The sequence below is a fragment of the Protopterus annectens genome, chromosome 2.part2 (assembly GCF_019279795.1).
Source record: "Protopterus annectens isolate FY-2018-M chromosome 2.part2, PAN1.0, whole genome shotgun sequence".
In the NCBI taxonomy this organism is placed as follows: Eukaryota; Metazoa; Chordata; order Ceratodontiformes; family Protopteridae; genus Protopterus; species Protopterus annectens.
This window is the reverse complement of record NC_056730.1, coordinates 1,115,113,342-1,115,140,610: the sequence shown is the minus strand read 5'-3', so window position 1 is coordinate 1,115,140,610 and position 27,269 is coordinate 1,115,113,342. Positions and strand designations below refer to the sequence as shown.

The 27,269-nt window shown below is 39.8% G+C and overlaps 1 protein-coding gene across 13 annotated transcripts in view; it reads right to left on the bottom strand.

The window, feature by feature from the left end:
- Positions 1-27,269, bottom strand: part of PIP5K1B (phosphatidylinositol-4-phosphate 5-kinase type 1 beta) — a 1,685,295-nt gene that overhangs the window by 910,153 nt on the left and 747,873 nt on the right. The gene's annotated exons all lie outside the window — the stretch shown is intronic.

Genomic DNA, 27,269 nt, shown 5'->3' with positions numbered 1-27,269 from the left:
TTTTACTGACAACAGACTAGGCTGAAAGCAAGGGGAGGAGTGTTAACTGTGGTAAAAAAAAATTAATCTTTCTCCCTGTCGTCTGGCTAAAAGCAACTACAGTGACAGCAGCCCTAAATGGACATTACTTCAGTTTCTCCAAGGTAGACACACAAAACTTTTTTATTCCTACAGTACACACACACACACACACACACACACACACACACACACACACACACACACACACACACATGCACTCACATACCACCTCCTTCCACTTTCTCCATTATGGAGTCTTTTCTAAACCAAATGTGTTCTATTTCCAAAGATTACAAACTAATGATTTGTGGAGATATTAACCTTATCTGGAATTCTACTCTTAAGACTCATCTTAACTTCATTATTCAACTACTTCAGTCTCACTTCAATGGTAAACAAGAGAACTTATGAACCTTTGAACAAGCATTCCTAATAAACGTTCTAATCTCTATACTCTGCCCAGTGATCTTTTGACTGTTGCCCTATTTTACCCATTGATCTTTCAGCACTCAGGCTACCTCCTCTACTCATACCATTTCTTATTCCTAGCCAACTAATTCTGAAACTTTACTTGAGCCTGAACAAACGGCCACTGACTGGTCAGAGGTTAATCAATGCACCTCTCCTAGATTGACCCCTTTCTCATTTTGCACTATTCTGATTGTTATCCATAATAAACTTTTAATATAAAACTAATAACACATTTAAATCAACCAATGTCCCTGGGATAACTGCTAACTTAAGGACTTCCATTAGGAATACAAACAGGTTTTGTAAAGAATGGAAGAAAGATGATCTTAACAGTGCAGAGTACAAATGCTATCATGATTAAAGACAAAGCACTGTAATCCAAACAAATGAAACAAAGGCACGGCAGTTTTGAAAACTCTAAATTACCCAGCTCAGGAATCCAAACAATTCTGGAATCAGTTCACTCAAAAAAAAAATCACAGTGCTTCTATCCCTTAACCCCCATAATAGCAGACTGCATACACACTAAATGTTCCACCCCCCCCCCAACCACTGAAACCTGTTTTACTGGTACTGGTTCAATATCCCCACTGGGCACTTTACATAAAATTCCCTCCTATCTACCTTCCACTTTACAACATTCTCTCATAAAGTGAGTGAGCCACTATTTGTCTCAATCAACTTCAAATTTAACCCCAGGATCCATTATCTGCATCCTAAAACATTTCCTCAAATTCCGCCTATGTTTCTACAACAATCATACATATTTTTTATCCCTTCTTTACCAGGGGGTCAATTCCACCTACCTTAAAGCATGCAAATCCCCTTCTCAAGGTTCCACTCCCCATTAAATTACAGACTCACTGCCAAACTGTCCCTCACTAAAATACTTGAAAACCTTATATATGAGCAAATGTTGGCATATACTCACAGTTATGACATGTTATCTGAAAATCAGCATGATTTCCACCCACAATATAGTTCCCATACTACAGTTCTTTCCCTGCCTTCACAAATTTAGTGTAATGTGAAAAAGGATATCCTAACTGAAACTAGCTTTCTTGATCTCAAAACAGCCTTTGAGATTGCCAACCACAGCTGCTTATTAAACAAACTCAGTGAGTACTGGTTCTCTGAAGAAGTATCAACCTGGTTCCAACATTACTTAGCTAAAAGAACCTTTACCATTCGGGGCCAGAACTCTTACTCCTCTAAAGGGACTACCTCTAATTGGGTCACATCAGATTCAGTTCTACTACTTTCCTCCCTCTGCATTAACAGTCTTCTTTGGGACTTAGCTCATTTAAACGTTACAATGAATGCAAATGGTATAATTGTCACTGTCACCCATATAATTGTACAATAAATCTTTACACTGTTACAAAAAGATTTTTCCTTAATTTAGAACTGGATAACCAAGAATAATTTATGCATCAGTACTACTAAATCCACAATCATACTTTTTGGGTCAACAAAAAGGTCACCCAAGTGTCCTTTCCTTTCAGTTACAGATCCACTAGTTGTTACCCTACCTTTAGCCCTTCAAAATATTTAGGTCTGTTGTAAGATAGCATTCTTATCTTTCAGGATTATGTCTGTGACACTTCTTCAAAAGTCCTACAACAACTAAAAGTAGCCTACAAAATCTCTAAACTGCTAAGTTCTGAAGCTGTATATTCAGTTTCAGTTATTATGTTATGATTATGTTTGCATGCTAAAACTTGCTTCTTTTTTAAATGTCTGTACGGTTCCCATTCAGAAGCCTGAAACATCATAAGCCTGAAAATCAAAATCCTGAAACCAAAAAAAGAAAATAAGACCAAAAAAATGAAACTCAAAAATCCTGAAAAACACAAAATAGACATACTGATGTCGTGTTAGGGCCAATTGTGTAAGGGGGGATTTTTTTTTTTTAGGGGGTTTAAGGTTAGGTTAGGTAGGCATTAGGTTGCATGTATGCATAGTGTATGACAAGGGGGTGGGTTTAAGTGAGTTAGGTTAGGTTAGTCAGTGGGGGGGTGAGTGTGTAGTATGACGGACGGACCTTTAGGTTAGGGGGGTCAGTCAGTTGGTAGATATTAGTGTCTTTTATAGTCACATATTAGCATAATTTATGATTTCAGAATTTTGAGTTTTGATGTTTCAGGCTTCTGAATGGGAACCGTCTGTACAGATAATTATTGTACATTTATGTAACTGTCCTGCTTGCCTTGTGGCCTGTGTTGTAGCTGAGAAGAATCTTGTACCAGACCACTTAACTGATTAAAAATAAATAAATAAATAAATAAATAACTTAAACAAATAAATGCAGATGGCATCGACACTGCAAACTGACTCCATCTGGCAAGCCCAACATGTGGAATGATGTGTTACTTGTCAACACATTTTGTCATCTCACAGTAAGACGTTGTCCTGTTCGATTCTCAGCTAGAGCGTCTTCTGTGTGCAGACATGCGTGAATGGGCGTACCTTCGTTGAAGGTTGTGTGTCAGGGCCAGCAACTCGGCATGTAAAAATCTACTGTCAATCATTAGCGGACCGGAGTTCCACTGTGGCGACCCCTAACCGGGAAAAGCCGAAAGACACAACAACAACAACTTGTCAACACATAGGTCTCCTAGGCACTGGGTGGAAGTTACAGTTTGTACAACTGCATTCATTTACACCTTGGTATTGGATTGGTGAAAGTATGCCACATGTCATGAAGTCTACAGAGGCTGTTAGAGTATGTCATGGATCATGAAGTCCACAGGGGCTGTTAGAGTGTACCATGAGTCATGAAGTCCAAGGAGGCTTAGAGTATGCCTTGTGTCATGAAGTCCACAGGGTCTGTTAGAATATGCTACGTGTCATGAAGTCCACAGGGGCTGTTAGAATATCCCACATGTCATGAAGTCCACAGGGGATGTCAGATGTGCACTGACTGACACCCGGATATGAATGCAGGCCATTTAGTGACCAGGGGAGAATTAATAGATGCAGTCTGCTGTGCACAAGGAGAAAACAACATCCACGTATTAAGAATGATAAACTCTTCATTAATTCACATCAGAGGCTGAGCAATTAGGCCCCAGCTTTATTTCTTGTTGCCCCATCCTGTATAGGTTTACTTATTTTGCTGTGTTTGTGGAGTCCTGTCATTAGTGACTGCACAGGTAGACAGCGCAACCCTCCCCCATGCTGTACAGACATAGGAGTGTTCATTCTACACATGTGTATGGATTTCTGTTGTGGTTAGCACCACAGTACCGGGTGCTGTACTAGATGGACATTCAGTACACATACATATTTTAGTTATACTAGACATAACACAGCATTCTACCAGAAGTACTAATTTATTTTATTTTATTTTATTTGCTGATAATATGCATCAGTAAAGAAAAGAGCATAACAGAGGTTCAGCTACTCAGAGTGCAAAATATTTATACTAGTATTGTCCAAATGGAAAACTTTTGTACATTTATTAAGCTGTAAGAGAGCTGAGGGTATACAGTCACAAAACATTGCATCCGTATGGCACCACATTTACATTTATGTATTCCATCCACAGTGGACAGTGTGCTTTAATGTAGACTCTCAGACACATTGTGGTCAATTTAAAACAGTCTGTAGATGGGCTTGACTCTGAATATAAAAATCTTTGCTTGTACATCAAAAACATTTACTCCTGAAATAAAGGCCATATACATGCACTCAAAATAAGGGAAAATGTGGGAAACATTCCTCAGAGAGGGTGACATATTCTTACAAGCTTAGAAAACTGTTTGACAAGTATGCTGATTTATGACTATGATTAAAGAATGTTAATTCTTCATGATGCAAAGTCTATGGCATCTATTTTTAGAGGGTGCAATATATTTTTATAAAAACAAATAATAGCCTTTGAAGAACGGAGACGGCTATTCCTTACAAAGCAGACAGCTGAGAAGGAGTGGAACTTAAGGTCTCTGAACGAGTGGCACAAAGGAGTTGGACAGCCCTTACAATATCATGTTGCAGTTGTTTTCATTTGAAACACAATGACAAGGACATTTGTCACCAAGGCATGCTCTTCTGATCACAGAACAGTTGCATTCTGGAACTGTTATATCAAACTTTAATTCAAGGCAACTGCCTTTTGAATTAATCTGTAATGGGTAATATGAAAAACATGAAAGAACACATACCTCAAAATATCACATATAGTTAACGGACAGAAGAACAAATGAAATAAGTTCATGCTTTCTGGTATCACAAATGTGTATTTCAAGAGAAATAAGTGGAACACATACAGGTGTACTCAACTGTAGCGTAACACCACATATATTCTTACTGTATGCAAGATTTAATCTTGCATTTGCCAGAATAGGTACACATTAGTTATGAATAAAATATCAACTTTGAGATTACATATTATTTCTAAATATTTAAAAAAAATTATACATTTTTGATAAATAAAAAGAAAAAATTCTTTTGTTGTGTTTTATTTATTCACAAAAACTATCACATTTCTGTTTATAATTTACAAACAGTCCATTCCTCTTCTCTCTGTGTACTGAACATTGTCATCATCCCACAGTACCTCATCCTGCATCCTCTGGTTCTGCATCATTGCCATCTAATTTGTTGCTGATGCTGCATTTCAAATGACTTTTTGTACCATTTCTGCAGGAATCTCATCCCATTGCTCCGCCATCCATAGTGTCCACAGGTTTCTCATCTTTGTCTTGAATGGCAAGTCCACATCCTTTCTTTGATCAATATAACACTTTTGAAAAATCCAAAAGTTTATGTTCATATTGTGAATTTTTTTGCAATTTTTTTCTCTCTGTCTCAAACTTATAGTGTCTGTTCACCATATCCATTTTGTCTCTGGGCTTCAAACCACCCAAGATCTCCTTCTCCATTTCTGGATACTGTCCATGTTTACATTGCTTTCAGCAGTATGGGACAAAGCCGACCACCCCTCCCCCTTCCCATGTGCTGCGCTGCCTACCAACTGGCTGCCTCTGTTTTTAAATATAATTCTTACAAGGTTAACTGGCAAGTGACTGCTCATAATTTTCCACACTATCATACAAAGCTTACATGGATAGTTATAATTAATTCTTACCTTAACACGTTGAGTAACATGGATTCAGTAATGGTATTTAAGCAATCAGTTCTTCACATGCTTCCAAGCATGTAAAATAATGTTTTGTCTCTTAACTCAGAAATACCCTTTTCTTTAATTTGTTAGTGTATTTAGTACAGGACAAAGGGCATCACTCTGAGTATGGGACAATATTTCTGCTATTCACAGAATAATTAAATTAGCAAGTCACATTGTCACATAACTAAAAAGTGCACAACTGTTACTTGAATATGCCTCTGCAGAGAGACATACCTTCCATCTACACTTCCCGGGAGGTGCACCTGTATTTCCCTGCTACGCAGGTATTCTAACTCTTGAGGTTTTTTAGTAAAATTAATAATTTTGTTTTACTGAAACAAGCACATGCAAGCATCTACAGAATCAAAATTCATATGACTGTTTTCAAATACTTGTTTTTTTTTCTTCTTTTTGTTTTTAATCAAAGGCATCTTAATAACAGGTAAAACTTAATTCTCAACAGTACAGCCATTCAAAAAGCAGTGAGTACACACCAGAAAATGAATAAAAATGAGCAAAACATGAATACTTGTTTTTCAAATGTGACTATGACATTTTTGTGTACATCCTAAAACCCCCAGTATGGGGTTTGCAAGGGGCTCATAGAAAACACTTTACTTTGTTTTCCTGAAAATGTAGCCCCTGCAACAGCATCAGGTGTACTATGTTGGGTTTTCTAAACTTGTAGTCAACCAGCCTGTGCCTGCTAAACGGTAAGCCTCTTTCTATGGAACTTAAGCACATTTGTTTTGCTGTAGTAGGTTTACACTTGCATTGGATCTCAGGCTGACCGGGAATCACAGCACCCTTCTCTCAAAATGGGTGAGATGGCATTGCCGCTCCTTCCCACCTACTTGCCTGGCTATTGCAGCACTCTAGGTGCTAACAGTACTCATGTTATCAGTCATAAGCAGGCTTTATTCCAGCTATGCCACAAAGCTGGGCAAGACTGCCTATTTTGTTCATGTAAAGGCTAACTACGGTGACTTTTAGTTTCATATATTTCTTAAGCTAAGCAGACAAGCCCATTGGATACAAGTGTTCCTTTTCAGGTTTGACCCAGGAGCAATGTCTGTTCAAGTGACTCAGTGTCACATAGTAGGCAAATGGAGGTGGAAGAAATCAAACCCTGTACCCTTGAGTACAGGAAACTGTTCATTAATCTCACAGCCTTAATTCTCTGCACTAAATGCCTGAACCTCTGCACTAAATGCCTGAACATCTCTCTACTCCCACCCACATGAACACACCAAATTGCTAGGAGTGGAAATAGACAATAAACTAAAATTTGACATTCACATATCCATGACATTAAAAAAAGTCCACAATAAACTAGGAGCGTTATACAGAAATAAGCAATTTCTCACCAAAGCAGCAAAGATTTCAATAGCAAATTCCCACCTTATCTCCACCTTACTTTATGCCTCCCCAATATATACCAACCTAAGGCAATGTGATCTAAACAAGCTAGAGACCTGCTACAACAAAATCGCCAAATTTGCCACAGGGGCATCCTACCATAGTCACCACTGTCTCTCACTTACTGAACTGGGCTAGCTTGAACTCCCTCACCTCCTTCAGTGGTATCAACTCTCACTCGCCCACAAACTAGCAAACCATCCATTAAATGTCCTATCCCTCCAGAATCTACTTCAACCCTATCGCACCACCAGACCACTAAGATCCAGCAACAAAAATCACGTGCAGATCACTAAAGCCAATAACTCTGCTGGTGTAGCACTATTCTCTTGCGCCATAGCCAAATTATGGAACTCACTCCCACCCACAATTACCTCTGTACCATCATGCACCCACTTCAAAACTTTACTAAAACACACCTAAAAACATGCTGGCTATGCCCTTGCAACTCCCACTCTAATATCATCCACCCCATCCAGCCACTACCTTTCTTTCCACTCCACTAACTACCTTGATTATAGCAAGCTCAGATGCTCATAAGCCTAGTACTTATTATACAGCAGGAACTTCTCATTGTAACATTTGTTAATGTCTGTTATGTACTTCACAGATAAAGATTCTAGTTGTCTACTGATGTACTATGTTCTTCATCTGTAAATATGTTGTAAGTAATTGCTATGTTAAATTGTTAATCGCTATGTAATCCAATGTAACTACTGTCTGTTTATTTTACTGTGGAGCTTTTCTCCCCAGGCCTCCACTGAAAATGGACCTACATCCAGTCGGACACTCCCGGCCAACATATTTAAATAAATAAATAAATAAACATGCTACAAGATGAAACCTAATCTGAAGGCTCAGTTTGTCTTCTTATGAACAAATTATTAGAGGACAAAAACTTCCTTTTCAGCCGTACTGTAGAAATGTTTTGCTGTCAAGTCTTTAGCCAAATGAAATATAGCAATATATTACTGAACTTTTTTAGAAACATGGACAGTAATTGTGTATGCCAGCAATGCATTACTTAAATACAAACATAAAAATGGGTGTGTTCTTTAAGACAAGGAAGAACAAGTTGCCCTGTCTGAATTCCACTGAATGTAATCTAAGCTAGCAGGAGTTGCTATATGCAGGAAAATAATTATTTTTCTCTACAATGGCACAATGTTGGCATACTGACAAATGATCCTGTCTCACATTTGAAACTGGTTTAGAAGGAATGCATTACTAACGCAATGGCAAGGTGCTTGAAAGGTTAAATTAAATGCACTATTTAATTGCCACAAACAAGCTTTTAATGGAATTTTTTTCTAAGAACATACAATGAAGAAACCTGTGCCTTCATTATAACATTCAATTTCCTTACTGGATTTGTCTCTTGGGCTTCTGTAGGAGATTGTTTTTGCTTTGTAGCTCTGCAGTAGAAATTCTAAAATACAGTTACCCTACACACCCAAGTCAGCAGCCATCATTTACCAAACATTTCAACAAACTACAAAACTTGTTCCTATATAAAGTGTACCTTCCTCTAATGCATGGCAAAATTTTGCGTCAGAACAGCTTTAAATGTGAACATCTTAGCTGTACAAGGAAAGGATTATGTAACTTTTTATTTAGTTTAACTGAGATCAGTTTGTTTGTCACTAAAAAGGTATTTTAAATGTCTAGAAACATGGACAGCTACGGAAAAAGGGAACCCAAAATTCACACAACTGCCACAAGTGAATTAGTGTATTTTTTCTTCAACTGGCTGTTGGTTTGCAATACATTTTTGTGTGCGTGAAAGTAACATTCCACTTCTCAGAAACAGCTTGTCATGGCAAGTGAAGTATCTGTCCCTATGTACCCAATATCACTTTAATAACTTTAAGATCTCTCTGATTGTGGCATCACAGGTGACTAAAGTGGCATCCAGTCAGCAATCTTTTCTATACAGCAGTCATGTTACAGTCACTAAGGTGTCAGCGCTGCAGATCCAGTAGGACAGGTCAGAGGTGAAACTACTAAATACCTCATCTGCTCAATGTCATTTTATTCCAGAAGGATGTATGGCAGTTCAGTGAACCAACAGTCCTTCAATTTAGTCGTTTCTAACTATCAATAACCAGACATAATGTTCTTCACTAAAATGCTACTTAAGTCATAACTAATCATACTTTCCTTTTACAAAGTGATAAAATAACTAGCTCCTGCCATATAAGGGCGCACTCAAATAATTAACATGAAGTCACCACATTACTGGAGAAAAGAAAACAAACAGCTCTAGTATGCCAGTGAAGCAATCCTTTCTCCATATTTGGCCAAGTGTATTTAGAAAGCATTCTTTTCCCTAATGGTTTTGCCTAGCCTTGACAATATCAGTGCTGTGATGGCCTGTAGCAAATCTCCATGGAGAGGATCAGGAAGCTTGGACGGCCGGAGCTGTCTTATTAAAAGGCTAATTCTGTGTAACCTAAACATGTGACATATATATATATATATATATATATATATATATATATATATATATATATATATATACAAATACAAAAACAGCAGAATTGGAAGAGTGGCATTTGAGTCACAATGCAGACACTGCATGCCTCAATCAAACCTGGCTACTTCTGGTGCTTCTTATCTCTTGGTGTCTAACTAATGTCCATCTGCTTTACAAAGTACAGGATTACTGGCCTGGGGGGCAATAAAAGAAAGGAAGATTATAAAGACATTTTAGAATGGGCGGTTTTGGATGGACTTGAGTGGGTAGAATAGTCAGAGGCAGCTATTTTAAAGCTTCAGTGCAGCCATGCATAAAAGAGCAACATAAACCCAAACAGAAAAAAAAATATGAGGTCTATTAGGAATGTAACGTTGTAAAATAACAGGATAAATTTAATTCTGTGCAAGAAAAAAATGCAATTTCAACTATTTCTGAAATCAATTGGCAATTACAAAGAAATGTTGGTTTAATCTGGGACAGAAATTTCAGAAGCTGGCGATGTCATTTGGCAAAACTGGTAAACCAAATACAGTAAAATAATTCCAGCTTCTTCCAAATCTTCCACTGAAAAGCTGACATCCTATTGCATGAGCAAAAATATTTACATGTGTGGAAAAGAGTGATTCAACAAAGCAAAAGCCTGTGGTGGAACACAAGCAATGCGGTTTGGTAGAGATTTGACAGATGGCAACTATCTGAATCATGAAGAGTTTTGAAGAAACGGCCATATTGTATGTTTTGGGAGAACCATTGTAAACTGTCAATATTACTAGGGCACACTCACCTAATTAAAGAATGTACAACTGTAGCAGCTTTCAGCAGCTTCACCTCAAAACATTTACACCACAGTATTTTTATATACTCATACTTGAAAAACACAGAAACAAACATTTACGATAGGTCTAGATACAATTTTGCAAAATGAGACTGAAATCTATAGTTGTGGACGAAGATGCATTTTGACCTGAATCTGAATTAAAAGTGGCAGACATATTTACAAAAAGACTGGAACATATGATTAAATAATGCACTATGAAATAAAAGTATTAAAGACTGATGAAATCATAAGATTGTGTTTGCCATATCAAATTCCAAGTGATGATTTCTGAAGTTTGCAGTATTTTTACCCCCACAACTAAATCCCTATATCACTAACCAGTCCAATCTCCCTTTTATGCCCTCCTATATAACCCCCCACCATCTTCCAGCCTTCCTCAGCCCCTTCATTAACAGTTTAACCTCCCTGTCCTTCTATGATCTCCAGTGTTTCTGTATTATTCAGCATTAGGCTTACCAGAGCTCTACAACCATACAATCTCAACTGGTAGATAAATGGGCACATCAGATGGGCCAGGAGGTCATTACATGCAATGAAAGACTATACATACCTTCCATGATCAAAGCATGCAACTCTTTAAGGTCATCATTGCAGACTGAACATTATACTTTAATGTGTTATCATCAATGGTTCATTATATACAGTCAACAAAAGCTAAGAAGAGGAGAGACAGAGCAAGCAAGCAAGCAAGCAAGCATTTCATCTTCTAAGGGAAGACCTATCAGCAGGTCTTACACAGATATTACTTCAGGGTAAAATACGCTACTTCAATGGACACCACTCAGCATGAACACTGACATCTAACTATAGGAATTCAACAAAGTTATGACAAACAAACACTAAGACAAAGTCCTCAGAATGAAAGCACTAAACTAAAGGCTACCCAAAATAAGTACGGACAATTTCAATAATATAGTGCTAAGTAACATTAAATTACATAAGGCTGAAATCAAGCACCACAACTGGAAAAGAAGAGTTACTTCGCTTACAATATCAATACTGGTACAGAGGAGGTACTCCACTTAACAGCATCAATACTGGTGTATAGGAGGCACTCCACTCATAACATCAATACTGGTACAAAGAAGGTACTCTACTTACAGTATCAATACTGGTGTATAGGAGGCACTCCACTCATAACATCAATACAGGTACAGAGGAGGTAGTTCACTTGCAGTACCAATACTCGTGCAGAGGAAGTACTCCACTTATAGTATCAGTACTAGCACAGAGGAGGTACTTCATTCACAGCATGAGTACTGGTGCATGGGAGGTACTTCACTTACAATACTACCAATACTGGTGCAAAAGAGGTACTTCATTTACAGAATCAATACCAGTACAAAGGAGCTACTCCACCTATGGTATCAAAACTAGATACACCATTCATAGCATCAGTATTGGTGCAGGGGAGGTAATCCTCTCATAGCCTCAGTACTTCAATATCCCACAAGCTGTGGTATACTGTCTATAGTAAATATTAGGCAATTGCCTAATAACTGGAACAGTTAACCGATCTCTTCTATTACTATTAGTGCAATAGCCAGAGGGAGTCATCACTCCATATATGTGCAATATGAACAGAGTTTATCACACTACTAATGTGGATGTGCAATATTCTAAGCAAATCACAGTAGGAATTCTTAGTCTGTGCAATACCTACTAGTATATCATCTAATGTCTTATTGTCCAATATCTGATCATTTATGTGTTGTCAAGCATCCTAATTATTACTGTATGTGAATCTCTCTTACCTTCCCTCTAATTATGTTATATCTTGCACCGGGACCAAGCAATGAAATTTCGTTCAGCTGGCACAGTTAGGTACATCTGATTGACAATAAAGTTTACTTTGACTTTGACTACTCTACTTAAATATCAGTACTGCTGTATATACATAACATACACAGAAGGTTATAAATCAAAGTGGAAAGGGGTGATGATAAAATGGGGGTGGGAATTTGAGAAGTAAGAAAAGAGTAGGATTTTACATGCAGGCCTTTAAGGAGAATAACAACAACCATACAGAAGACTATATTCATAAAGTTGCAGAAAACATTCTAGTAACAAAGCCAACAATGGAGAAAGGCTATTTTACCAACAGAAATGACTGCATGTAGGGGAACAGAAAACAGGCAAGACGGGGATGGAATTTACAAGGGGAAAGGTAATATAATGGGATGAGGCCATGCAGAAGTTTGGACTGCGGGACAGACACTGGTTTCTCTACCAGGGATTGATAACACAGTACAGGGAAGGAGAAAGGGATAGGGGAGTGCTATGTGTAAGGCCAGCTCCAGTAGAGCTTTCAATTGATTTCAGATCAGAAATTGCTGTTAAAAAAGGGAAAATTAGTAGGCCATACAAAATACTGCATGACAACTATAAGAATCAATCAGAGGTGATTAAAAAATTGAGAAGAGAGGAAGGAATGCAATACACAGAACAACACTGGAAGGACATATGTATGGCTCCCAAGTATGCACAAAAGTCCAGAAGGTTGAGGATTTTTGCTAGGAGGTTTTGCAAAGGTACTTTTATACCCCAAGCAGATCATTCTTATTCAAGTAGATAGCAAATGCTGGAGGCAGAAGTATAGCTGGATCAACCAGGGTCCTGTGCTGGAACAACAAACCAGTGCCAAACCCTCTCAGCTCTTGAAGTGAAGAGCAAAGCAAAACAAACAAAAAGAAGAACTTTACTGTAATGTGCCGATTGTAGCAATTGGCTTGTTACAGTTACATCCATGCCCCCCAACTCACCCCCAGTCTTCCACTGAAGATAAAAAAAAACTTTGCTGTTGTATGCAGATTGCCGACTCATTACAGTTAGATTCACACCCCTGCTCTTCCACTTAAGAGCAAAAAATAAATAATAATAAATATGTTACCTCCTTTAATGTAAGGACGAGCCATATTAAACAAATTATACAGAAAAATTGGGCTATCCTTATGGCTTCAGATGAAATAAAGGGCATCTTAGGTGACAAACCATCTTTTGCACATAGAAATATGAAGATCCTAAAAAGTATGTTATGTTATAAGGACTTTAGTAAACCTCTGCCTATGTCTATCTCAGCTAACCCTGGTACCTTTAAGTGCTTTAATTGTGCGTGCTGTGCTGATATCATTAATAATGATAGTAACACATTTGAACATCCTATTAGTGGTAAAATCTATAGATTTAAAGTATCTGCAACCTGTGTTTCATCTTTTGTGGTTTATCTAGCTACCTGTGTTTCGTGTTCCTCTTTTTATGTAGGGAAGGCCACTCGTAAATTAAGAGAGCGTATTACTGAACATAAATCGGAAATTAGGAGATGTTATGATAAAAATGCTTTGTATAAACATATATCTGCCTGCGGTAGTGAGCATAGATTTGTGTTTAGGGTTATTGATGCTATTTACCCCACACTTAGAGGTGGTGACAGTAATAATTACCTGGAGATCAAGGAATATGAATGGATCTTGAGATTTGCCTCTGATTCCCCTCCAGGTTTAAACGGCATGGTTAGCCTTAAACCTATACTGGTTAAACTACAGCATACTAAACTATGATATATGTTTAAACTCTCTAATGCTTTTAAATGTTTTATAGAATGTGTATTTACATACTTTTAGTATAAGATAATTTTATTTGTTATATGATTATGTTTTCACATTTGTCTTCACATTTGTAATTATATTGGTGTTGTCACATGATTTTATTGGGCTACTGGTCATGTGACTGTCAACCTGTATTTAAACTGTGATAGTATGTTGTTCATGTATTAGTATTGAAGAAGGGTTCTACCCGAAAGCTTTGCTTTATAAAGTGGTTTTCTCAGCCAAGTGTTTTTGTTCTACAGAATTTAACAAGTACATTTAGGAAGCTTACATGATTTTCAGTAGAGACAGGCTGTGTCATACAACAGGCTATAATGTGACTGTTGGTCCTGTTTAGTGGGATATGGAGTTCAATAAGTTCCATTTGTGGGTCTCTTGACAATCTGTATAGAGGTGATGTGGTCCCTAACAAATACAAAGAGTCCACCACAGTTGCCATCAGGTCTGAAGGCATAGTAGGTGCAAAACCCTGGTATGGAGAGAGTGCTTTCCTAACATTTAAATCAAGTTTCAGTAATTATACAGATATGGATATGTTCGAAATACTGCAGACCTGCAAGGTTGGGAAGACTTCTGGTTTGAGCAGCAACATCTTAACATGATCCTGTTTTGGATTTGATATGTTAGTTAGCTGGGATGTTTATTAGCTGGACTCTGTCTAAAAATGTCTTATGGGGGTAGCAAAGGCTTTAGCCAGTATAAGGAAGCCCTGGAACAAGAGGTACAGGCCAACCTTGGTGAATCAAGGATGATTTTGAATACCCAAAGGTGGCTCATTAATTAATTCAGTCATTCATGTTAAATTTAACTGATTTATCCTAATCAGGGCTGCAGTAAAGCCACAGTGTGTCCTGGTGCTCAGAATGTCACTTTATCATGGGGAAGCACTCAGTGACACCTATAGGTGCTTTAGAAGATTACCAGTTTAACTATCGCATGTCTCAGCAATGTGTGAGGAAACCAGAACACCTAGGAAAAAAAAAACACCTGGACACAGAAAGGACATGCAGAGTATAAAAAGAGGTCAGCCAAGTGAGAACAGAACTGCAGGACCAAGTGCTGTTGGGCAGCAAAAGAGACCTCTACACCACTGCACCTCCAAGGGTGGATCAGTTTTCCATAAAGTCACTCAATGTGGAAGGCAAAATTGTTTACATAGCTTGACTGAATGATTATGTTCAGAATGTCCTGTGATTATATTTAGCTATACTGTTCTGTATCCATCCATCCACAACACATTTTTCCCATTTTTGCACATAGGGTCGGGGTGCCACTTCAACAGTGATAATCATCTAGATCCAAGGGTCACACCGCTAGGTGGCTGTTCTTCCATACCATACACACTCATGCACACTCACACCTATGGCCAATTAAAGAGTGTCCAATCCACCTATTTGCAAAGCTATCTTTTTATATAGTAGTGATTGTTTCTAATGTATGTAAACTGCACAGAAGCCTTGCTAACAATTTCTTAAAAACAAAGTGGAATACTACTGCTGAGTACTTCTGCTAACAAGCTGTACAGAGCAGAGGATGTATCATTAGGGCAGCTCTCTTTCTTTCTGATTCATGTACACTATGATTCACTGCTAGCTCTCCATATGAAGAAGTCCTAAAGTTATATATTTAAACATACTGTAAACTTGTAGCACCGTCCCAAGGGTTGACTTTTCCTGTGCATGCACTGTACAAATACTGAAACTGACAAAGAAATGAGCTAACATTAAGGATAAGAGCAGTGGGGAAAGCAGACCATGTTATAAGCTGCAGTGCTAACTGAGGAATAAACCTATGCTACAATTCTAAACAATGCTTTCAGAAACAGACAACCTAAAGGCAATAATTCACATTGCATTACTGCTTCTGAAAATACTTCTAGACTGCATTTCTTCTAGACTGCATTTCCAAAGCACAGTATTTTAGTTTCAGCTGCGGATAAGGAAATTGACTTATTGTACTGATACAATTTAATAGTTTAGGAAATGCCTGTGAAATTATAAGTAAACCACTTTGTCTTTACATGGCAAAAATAAATTATGCTTCATCATTGGCAAGCTTTGTCACTCATTCCATGTTAGGTGTGCATTATAACATGACTTAGCAATTTTTGATGCATAAAAACAGTCTTTGCAGTACTTCAAGAACTATAGAATTCACTGTTCCCCCACTATATTTCATAAATTAGACTACTCAAAGGATTTGGAGTATCCCTAGGAAACTAACTTTAGGAGGAGCTATGAGGTACCCAGTGCTGCTCATTCCACACCTCAGAATCTGCAGCAGCAGCAGGACTGATCTGCTTGCATGGAGGAGCTTGTTGTTTGAACTTGCGTCTAGGGACTGCATTCATCACATATTCCCAAAGTCAAAGCAGGACTGCTGACCAGAGATGAGACTTCCATGCGTCCTTCTATGACCATTAAGAACACAGATATTTCCATCATAAACGTGCTGTTATTGTATGGTGGGATATGTCAACATGGCTGCAGAGGTATAGCATTACGGAACATAGTTTGATGACAGCACAGGTTTTGCTCAGGCCCTTTATTACCTGGTACTGCATTCATCATGTGCTTTCTCTTCTGCCTAGGACCCTGCACGTGGCCCCCAGCACCTGTCTCTTGGATACTCCTCACTCCCTACTCCTTGCAGGTGTATGTTGTTCCCTGCTGCAGCTCCTGACAGAAGACTGTATCCCTCCACTTCTAACTGCTGTGGGATGGGGATTTTGGGAGGACTGAAGACCTTCTGCCACAATATCAGAGGCAGAGAAAGATGATGAAGCCATTTTTCTCAGTGGCTTCATCAAGATGGTCCCTCTTTTGGCAATACTCTTAGGCTCATGGGATCCTCTTTGAAGTGTCCTGTAGCTCCTCTGTCTTCTCTCTCTCAAACAAGTCTAAACCATTACTTGAGGGACAAGCCTGAGGATCCCTTCCCTACCTACAAGAGAAACTGTTTGTCTTTTTGGATGCTGCTTTCTGCTGCCCAGATGCATCTGCATTCTACTCCTCAGATGAGTGAAGGAAATGATGAACTGTTTAAATGCTGCTTGAAGAAAATTAAGCTTTTACAATAAAATGCTTCATACAGCACAATGTTATTTAACAAGTAATTCATAAGCAATTCTATTTCAAGCATACCTCTCAATTGTTCATAATTTTGATAATTGCCCCTGATTTTGCTTCATATCGCACTGTCCCTCATAAAGTGTTTGACTTCCTGGTACATCACTGAAGATTACAGTCAGTCAGTAATGCCAGACATTAAACATTCATATTCTTTTTCAGAAAATGCATGTAAACATAAAACTTGTTCTGTTATCCTTTTCATTAAATTACAGTCATATTTAAAAATTATCCCTGATTTTGGTCCTTTGTCCCCCAATTATTTTAGCTTTGTCTAGAATTCTTGAGCAAATAAGCTGAGGGTTATGGACTCAAGTGAGAGAAGTAGGTTTACTTGCTTTAAACTTGCCAATATTTATCACTTCAGATCCATGTGTGGACACCCTGTAACCAGCCAGCTCTGAATGATGTAGACTCTAGTAATATATTGTATGATTTTTTTTGTATTAATTTTTAAAGCTGCAATCATCTCATCTTCCTTCATATGCATATATATAATATTCCTTTCTTAAGTAAGTAGACAGTCAAAAATGCAACATCCTAGCTTATCCCTCTCCCAGCCTGGAGCGACCAATCAGGCTCCTACACATAAAGGGTCAATGTGCTTTTAAAACAACAAGAATGGGCTAAAATCCACAAAGAAGCATCATGATGTAGATGGCTTGTGGTGTGTGCCAATAGTATTTTCAGTAAAAAAGACAAGTTGTACCCCCATTCTCTCCTAGCCAGCATCTGGTGTTGACTCTGTACTGTACGCTCTTCTGTCTGCCTTCTCAAATACAGATGCTGTAGCTTCTAAAATATGTATACACTGATAATGCATTTATTATTGTACTATACAAACTGTTTTTTTTTTCAACTGCATTTGCTCATTTATCAAGTATTATGTTGTACTTGGGTTTACTGGGTCATGACTGGACATAGATCTGTTCTGATTGGCTACTAAATAAATTCATTATGAATATGTCATCTGCCAGTCTCCCAGTGAATGCCAAGCAACCCCATATCTCTTGGACTTAAGCCAACAATGACATAAGCAGATATCCTGTCTCAGTGCTGAAGATATGACCAGATGCATGCCTTTACAGAGATGATGAAATCGAAGTATACTCTGATCCAATTAAAGCAATGACCTTTTTCTAAGGTGCCTTAGTGCTGAAAACAAGAAAACATGTTGATACAGTGCATTATCTCGTATGTTACTCTGTTCTTCAGAGCATTAAGACATTTTCTGTCCAAAGGCATTTACATAGCACAGGGTGGACACAGTTTATCGTTTTCTACCCAAAGGCATGCATTAAACATGGGCGGGCAACAGTTTATCTTTATATCTGTTCTTATACATAAACAGCTGAAATTGGACATCTGCTGTTTTAATTATTGTACACAATCAGTCCAAGAGTCAGACAAGTGTTGGCAGGAGATGATATGACAGCAATGCTTTCCTCATTTCCATACGAGACGAAAATAAGGGAAGAGGGGAACTCTGTGGTTGGTCAATACAATGGATCCTTGAACCAGATTTGGGCAACCTCCATCAATCAGCCAAAACAGACACGTGCAAAAGTAGTGTCAGACTTCCATCTTGGGCAAGGAAGACAGACGATAAGACAGTAGTGAGGTTTCATGAGGTATAAAATCAGTGCAAGCCAAGGAATAATTAATATATAGAAAATGAATTAACAGAAATATGTAAAACAGTACATGCACATGTATTATGCAATGGGCAGTGTATATCTACAGTGGGAATTAGGTATAAGTTCTATACTTCCGAAGGAAAGACAAATTTGGCAAAATGGTTTGATAAACGGATTAAGCATCATCAATTCAATCAAACATTTTAACTAAGTAATGTTATTTTCTGTTACTTTTCAGACACATTTAACTGTACAGTTTTCTGCATGCCTTCTTCTTCAATATATTTCTCTTACTCTTTCTCTCAGCTAAAGACGTTCTGGAATAAGATAGATACAGACTGCATATGGGCGTGGAAAATAATATTTTGCCAAAGGGTGTTTCCAGTGTGGCCTAGTTTTCAGTACTTTATTCATGAACACTGTGAACAGTCCCATGTATGGTAAATTCAATATTTGCCAAGTATGCAGTCCTGTTTCTTCTTTGATTCAATGATTCAGAACACCAGAGTTGACCCAGGAACAGACTACCTACAAACAGATTCAGTAAACTGAAGAAGTAAACAATGATGCACACAGCAGGCATGCCCCCCCACACAGACACACACACATGCACCCTCAGTTATATGCAAGCATGCGGTCTCCTAGTGCATTTGTCATGCTAGGGACATTGAGGTGCTTTACATTTGTCTGTGCAAACATCTACACAGATCAGATGAACATGTATTAAAAGCACCAATGATCAATGTTTTAATTGCAGTACCATGTAACTCATCTCAGACACACCTAAGGCCATATTTGATAAAAAGCCCATATATGTCACCCAACAGCACCCATGGTGACTATCAGCAAAACAGTATTCACATTCCTAGTCAGACATGCATTTGACATTGTACATGTATGTCCAGGGTTTGCAGTATGTTGAACATGCATGTAAAAAATCAAACCATGTCCTAACAATGTGACATACTGACAAGCTGATATCGGCAGTGGAATGAGGCAGCAGCAGACTGCACAATCTGGAGATGCTGCCATCTGCAGGTAAATAGCCCCTTAAGTCAGTGCACTCAGAGGTGCATACCTAGGCTGTCTGGCACACAGTTTGCCGCTCTCATTTTGCAGTCATGACACACACAGTCGTTCACAGACATTTCAAGTTCTGCTGTCATGACTGTGGGCCATATTACATCTCCATGTACTGATAATGAAAGGATTCATTCATTATATACAACCCATTGACTGGGGTTCAATGACATCAGTGCGGCGTGTAGCACTATATGATATAGCTGTCACACTCACTCTGTCTTGCTTTCTCTTTGGTTAATCCATAGTTGTACTCCCATGCTTTCTGGAAACAACCCTAAAATACACTCTGCAGTTCATACCTTTGTGAGTCAAGGACCATGCCATGGATCCATCTTTGCATATCTGCTGCATACCTGGACTCCTTCAGGTATGCAGCACTATATGATACTATTCACAGGAGTCAGAGCCTGTTTACAAATTGTGCAGGTATCTGGTATGCGATTTAGACTGCATACCAGCCTTATAGACCACCTTTATGAATCTCTGCCACTGCTTACTGTCAATAGTTTACATAAAATGTCTTCATGTAAGCCTCCTCTCATCAGTGCTACAGTGCATATCCATCGTCTGCTCTGTGTATAGAAAGCAGTATCAGAGACTTTTTTTCTATGTATAAAACATTTCCAAGGTTTGAGGAAAAAAGGCAGTGTGAAGCCTTAAAAATGAATTAGAAATCTGAGATGTGTTATTGATTTCAGAAGAAAAGATAAGCTCAGACAGTTACCTTTTCACTCTCAAGCCAGGATAAAGACAAGGTTTTGGAATACCTGCACAGGACTTAAACAAAGACACATAAATGGATAAAGAAATTTAATATTTGATAAATCATTCCTAATATTTTAGGAATACAGAGGTCATGAGGTATACTTGTTAATCGACAGTAGTACAAGTGATTGCACTTTTCCTCTGATAGATTTCATTGCTGAATGACAGCAAAGAAATAATCATATAAGGAAGTTTGGCAGGACTCTTTCTGATACAGTACTGATCTTCAAGTTGCTGGACAGGGTTAGTTTGTATGGATGCCCAAGAGAAAGACCTATTTCTAACAGCAAGTTCTGATCTGACTTTTTCCTCCATGCAGTATGCTCCAAAATGTGTTTTTGGTAAGAATGCAGAGGTCATAAGAAGCATGACACCATTATCTTCAGTGTCTAGGAAAGAGGGAAAGTACATCTTCAGAATAACTATTTGGGGGTTCTAGTACTCTGGGTTGTTTGTCAGGAGATCTAAGTCTATTATTTGACAAAGCACATTCCATTGGGTAAAAGACTATCCAAACATAAATGAGCATGTGACATGAATACAGGAAACTGCTGAACAGTATAATATGCTGATCTGATGTTGTCTTCTCATTCTTCCTCAGCCTGTGAGTTTCATCTCCAATCTTGGATCCAACTTGGCCGCTTTCCAAAAGCTTAGGCTCTGAAGCTCGTGTTCCTCCCCTTCCCATAATGCCATGCTCCCCCCCTCCCGGTTACCTCACAGTTCATTTGCTGCTCTTACGAGAAGCATCGTGGTCCATCGTCTTGAGCTCCGGTGAAAAGTTTTTTTGGATTTAGCCACAAGCTAAGTGAATTTCCTTTTGTAATTTTTGCTATAGCCTTCCGTTTTTTATTCTACCCTACCTTCTATTCTGTATATATTAAAAAAACTCTCTAGTTTAGTGTTAGTGTCTGCTGGTCTGTTCTTGGTGGGAAATTCTGTTCTCTCTCCCTTTTCTCTCCTTTTCTTTCTACGTTTTTTGTGATTTCCAAGAAACCATTAGGTTTCATAAAGTACACTTCCTGTGGGCACAAGATTCCCTTATCTGATGCCCACAGAGACTGCTTATATTGTCTCGGCCCTGTTCACCTTGATGTCTCCTGTACCATCTGTGAGGGCTTCAATTAAAAGGCATTTGCCAACAGAATGAACAAACTCATTCGGAAGAGCCTTTTACCTCCATTGGCCCTGTCTGCAAGTTCTTCATCTTCATCTTCTGTAGGGGCTCATCTCCCTCCCAGAAATCACTGTGAAGACAGGGAGCACAGGAAGCTTTCCCTGGGGAAGCTTGCTTCATCATCTTCAGATGAGCCTCCAGCCAAGGCTCCTAAGGCGTCGGATCCCAGAGCTTCGGATCCGAGCAAGTCCAGGCAATCCTCTCCTCGGCCTCAAGCTCCTTTGCCTTCATAGCTCCCTACTCCTTGGTCTCCTAAGATCATGTCCAAGCCACCTTCCAGAGCATCATCTGTCAGGTCTACCCACAGTCTTTCGGAGTCACAGGTGGACAGATTGATGAGGCAGTTCCTTCAGATGCAGATCCAGATGGGGTCTTACCAGCCCTATTCCCTACCTGGACTGTGGGCAGACAATCACCCTTTAGATCCCTAGCTCCTTCTCCAATTCAACCTGCTGTTTTGGAGCACTCAGATCAGAATGCCCCAACAGCCGAGGTGCCAGAGCCGACAGTGGATCTCACTTCAACCCTGGCACCTACCCTGACTCACTTGATTCCAACTATCTTAGAGCAGAGCAGCTCTCGGAGCCAAAGCCTCAATGTCATCTTTGAGGGGTTGACCTCAACTCTGAAGTTTTCAGAGTCGTCACCTCCTCTTGAAGTGTCGTCATTCATCGGCTCAGCCCTGGCTTCCCTCTCGAAGCGGAGGGCTGGGCATGTTTGGGGGTTGTCTGTTCAGGTAGTTTTGGCTCCGGGAGGATGATCTTTGGCTTCTCCAGCTCATTCTGCTTTTGAGGTGGTGGGCAGGGTCCTCTCCATGCTCAGGAGTTCCTCAGCTCCCACCCTTTTGGATCCATTTCTCTCCCCTTTGAGGACTGTGTCCCCCTCAGGACAGCTGGCCCAGCAAAGCCTACAAACACTTCCACTTGTGGAACCCCAGATCTCTTCCAATGTCTCCCTGGAATACCCCACTGAGGAGATAACCCAGAAAAGAAGGCATAAGAGGAGGTACCTCAATTCCCCAGAGGAATCAGTCACTGAAGATACCGATTTTGAGGAAGGGGAAGGGTCCCCCAGATCTCTACCTGACGATGTCTCTTTTGAAGACATCTTAGAAATCCTGCGCCAAAGAGGTGGATGGTCTTCCCAAAACCCGACTCCAGCGGAACAGGTATTCTTGGAGGCTTCTGGATCTGGCCTGTCTATATCTTGGGTGTCCCTCCCACCCTGCTGATGCTCTCATTAATCGGGTGTCATGCAGGGCTTGGAAGGATCTGGACATGAAAGAAACTATACCCAAGTATGTGGACAAAATTCTCAGTGCTCCTGCTGACTGACACCATTGGACTTAGAGAATCCCGGTAGATGCCATGGTTGTTGTGGGAGCCACTAAAAAGGAGCTGGCCCAGGAAAGTTACCTTTGTTCATCCACCTAATGGGGAGCCTAGGGCTACATTCAGGTTTGGTAAGAGAGTTTACATCTCATCTACCTTCACTTTATGAGCCTTAAACTACTTTTCCCATTTTACTAGGTTATAGAGGGATTTAATCAAAGAACTCTCTAGCTTGGTCCCGGTCCATGTCTGATTAGGCAGGAAATCCTTTTCCTCCAGATTGGCCACTCTACAGTTGATCTCTAATGCATTCATGAGGTTAATCTCCCATGTAGCAGAGGGTACCACTAGAGCTGCCGGTTCTGGCATTGCCATTAGGCATCAGGCCTGGATGTGGCTGTGTGACTTTGCAGAACCCTTCATGGCATCCTTCATCAATGCCCCTTTTGGCAGATCATCTTTGTTTGGGCCCACCATTAGAGACACATTCTAATGCAGCGAGAAAAATGGAAAGACTCTGTCTGCCATTGGAATCCAGTATTCTATCCCCTAGAGATCCTTTTCCAGGAATCAGCAGGGGGGACTGTGGTTCAAAAAAATCTCTGAGTCCTTTTCAGGAGTCACAGGAAGAATACTCTCCTGGAGGCAGAGGGGGGAACAGTTACAATGGTAGATAAAACCCATGCAGCATAGCAGGTCTGCAAAATCAAGGGTCTCAGGATTCCATCTTAAACAGACCCTTTCAGTGCTCCTGAGGGTTTGCCTGACTGCCTTTCTCTGGAAGTAGTTAGGGGGTGCTTATCCTTGCACCCAGATGCCTGGCTAGCCATCACAAATGATTGGTGGGTGCAAAGGATCATATCCAGATACTTAATTTGCTTTTCAAAATCCCCCAAACGAAAGATGCCCCTCCTGGATGTTCCACCCAGTCAGAGAGATGCAGTGGAGTTGGAAATCTCAAAGCTGCTACAGAAAATAATCATCCAGAAAGTCCCACCAGAGCAGTTTGGATCTGGCATTTACTCAAGATTCTTTTTAGTATCAAAAAAGTCAGGGGACCTCAGGCCCATCTTGGATATGACATCCCTGAACAAGTCTGTAAAAAGTACAAAGTTCAGGATGTTCACGATCCAGTCCATTCTACCACTTTTGAAAATGGATGACTGGATCTGCTCAGTGAACCTGAAGGATGCATACTACCACATTAAGATGGACAGGAGCTCCAGAAGGTACCTACGCTTCAGGCTGGGAGCCAGTCATTATCAGTTCAGAGTGCTTCCCTTTGGCCATACCTCAGCCCCAAGTGTGTTCACCAAATGCATGGTGGTAGTCACAGCTCATCTCAGACTGCATGGATTCCACATTTTTCCATACTTGGACAACTGGCTCTAACCAGACATCTACTCATTCAAGCCAGGGACTACCTGTACAGCTAGCTCCTATTTGGGCATAACAATTAATTTAAAAAAGTTCCAGCTTCAACTAGTTCAGAGCATAGATTTCATAGGGGCTCATTTGGATACATACAAGTGCTTGGCCTTCCATATTCTGGATAGGATTTCAAAACTGCAACTACATGTCAAACAGATTTTGGCAATCCCATCTCCTCTAGCCAAACTAGTACTCAGGGCCCTGGGTTCTATGGCGGCTATCATTACTCTGTTACCAATAGCACACCTGCACATGACAATTCTGCAATGGACCTTAGCAGTCCAGTGGTCATTTCTTCAACTACCCCTCAACTATCCAATCAAACTATCACGAGTGTGCAAGGATTTTCTCCTCTGGTGGCTTCACTCCCTGGAGGTTCTTCAAGGGCACCCCTTTGTTCTTCCTCCCCCAAAAGCCATTTGTGTGTGTGTGTGTGTGTGTGTGTGTGTGTGTGTGGGGGCATTTCCTGGGTAGGATGGTCCAAGGCACATAGACGTCATAGGTCAACAACCTGCATATCAAAGTCTTGGAGATGAGAGCGGTCCTTTTGGTGCTGCAGGCACTTCACAGCTTCCTTCCTCTAAGGACGATTACAATAGAAATGGACAATATGTTGGTAGTTTGGTACACCAACAAGCAAGGGGGAACCAGATCCTACCCACTGTACCAAGAAGCAATGAGAATGTGGCAATGGGCAATTTCTACCAACCATTTTCTGACTGCAATGCACATTCCAGGGGAGCGCAACATTCTAGAGGATAGGCTCAGCAGAGTTCTACTGATGGCTCACGAGTGGTCTCTGAATCAGTCAGTGGTGAACATGATCCTCCACAAATGGGGTCAACCTTGCTGTGATCTCTTTGCGTCTCCCCACAGCAACAAGTGCAGAAGGTTCTTCAGTTTGATTCTCCCTCAGAGACAGTCACCCAGGGATACTCTGTTCCATGCGTGGCCTCCAGGATTGTTTTATGCATTTCCCTCTCTCCCCTTAATCCTCAAGTTTCTTCAGAAAGCCTCCACGTTGAAGACCAAATTGATCCTCATTCCCCCTTTTTGGCCTCGGTAAATCTGGTTAACCTTTCTTTGGTCTCATCTAATTTGCCCTCCATTGACTCTTGAACCACATCCAGATCTACTATCCCATCCATCAGGGCAAATTTATCCTGATCTCCCAGGTCTGAAAATAAGTGCATGGTTTCTCCAATTCCAATGATGGCTAGATCTGCCAAGCTTTCATTCCTAGTGCATAACATTTTGACCTCCTCCCACAAATCTTTGACGAGAAGAATTTACAAGAGCAAATGGAAAAAAATTTTCTAATTGGGCTAAACAACAGAATTTAGATCCCTTTACCACTCCTGTCCCAGCAGTCCTAAATTTTCTTGCTCATATCTTCTATGAGGTGGCCAGTCATTCCACTGTAAAAGTACAATTGGCAGCCATTTCAAATTTTCATATAGGAGAAAATGCATCATCTTTGGCCTCATGAAAGCTGTGCAATGCTTTTTTCAGTAGGACTTTCCTTCTTCACCCTCCTATCAAAGATCCAACAGACCCTTGAGATCCAACTATGATTTTGCCGGTTCTAGTTCTTCCTCCCTTTGAACCTTCAGCCAAAGTACACTTGAACTTTTATCTTGGAAGACTATTTTTCTGGTGGCTATCACTTCTGCAAGACAAGTGTCTGAATTGCAAGCCCTGTCCTGTAAATATCCTTACTTAAATTTTCACAAAGAAAAAGTGACATTATGTACTAATCCATCTGTTCTTTCCAAAGTTGTGACTGTGACAATATAAACCAATCTATCAACCTACAGGTCTTTTTCCCTCATTTCCAAAACAAAGGAGAATATACACACTTTATCTGCTAGATGTTCACAGACAGTTGTATTTTTATCTAGACAAAACTAAATCTTTCAGAAAATCTGACCAGCTTTTCATATCTTTTTCAAATGCAAAAAAGGGTAAACCAGTTACTAAGACCATCACAGCTAAATGGTTATGGGACTGTAGTTTACCTCAGTGAATCAAAGCTCATGCTACTAGATCTATGGAAACTTCTTAAGCCTTTTGGGCCAAAGTTTCAATTCAAGATATTTATTCAGCTGCCTCCTGGTCTAATTATCACACCTTCATTTCCCACTGCAAACTGGACATTGTGTCCAGAAGTAGAGCTGCTTTTGGTTCTGCAGTGCTCTGGAATATCCTTCCATGAAGGCCCCCCAAGGTTGTTGAAGCTGGGGACTCTGTCCCACAGGTCGAGGAAGTATGAGAAGACAACATCAGATAAAGAAGTTATGTACTTACCATAATGTTCCATCTGTGTTGTCTTCGTCATTCTTCCTTGACTTTCGACAGATGTGTTTATAGGAACCTCTGTTCCTTGTTGAGCTTCTGTTCTTTATTGGCAGCTGTCAGAATTTGGTGTACTTTGCCTACGTGGTGTATTGTTGGCAAACATAGTAGCAACAAACTCTATCTCAGGTAACCGGGCGAACCGAGGCATTATGGGTAGGGGAAAGTGGCCGAGTCAGATCCGAGGTCAGATCCAAAACCCACAAGTCAAGGAAGAATGAGAAAGATAACACAGATGGAAAGTTATGGTAAGTACATAACTTTTTTAAGAACAGCCTCTTGGAGATACAGAAATTTTTGTTGTGGAATCATCGGAGTCTGCTGACACTAACATTTTAGGAATACACACTGTGCAAGGAGAAAAAATGGTATTAGTGAACTTAGGAAGGTGAATGTAA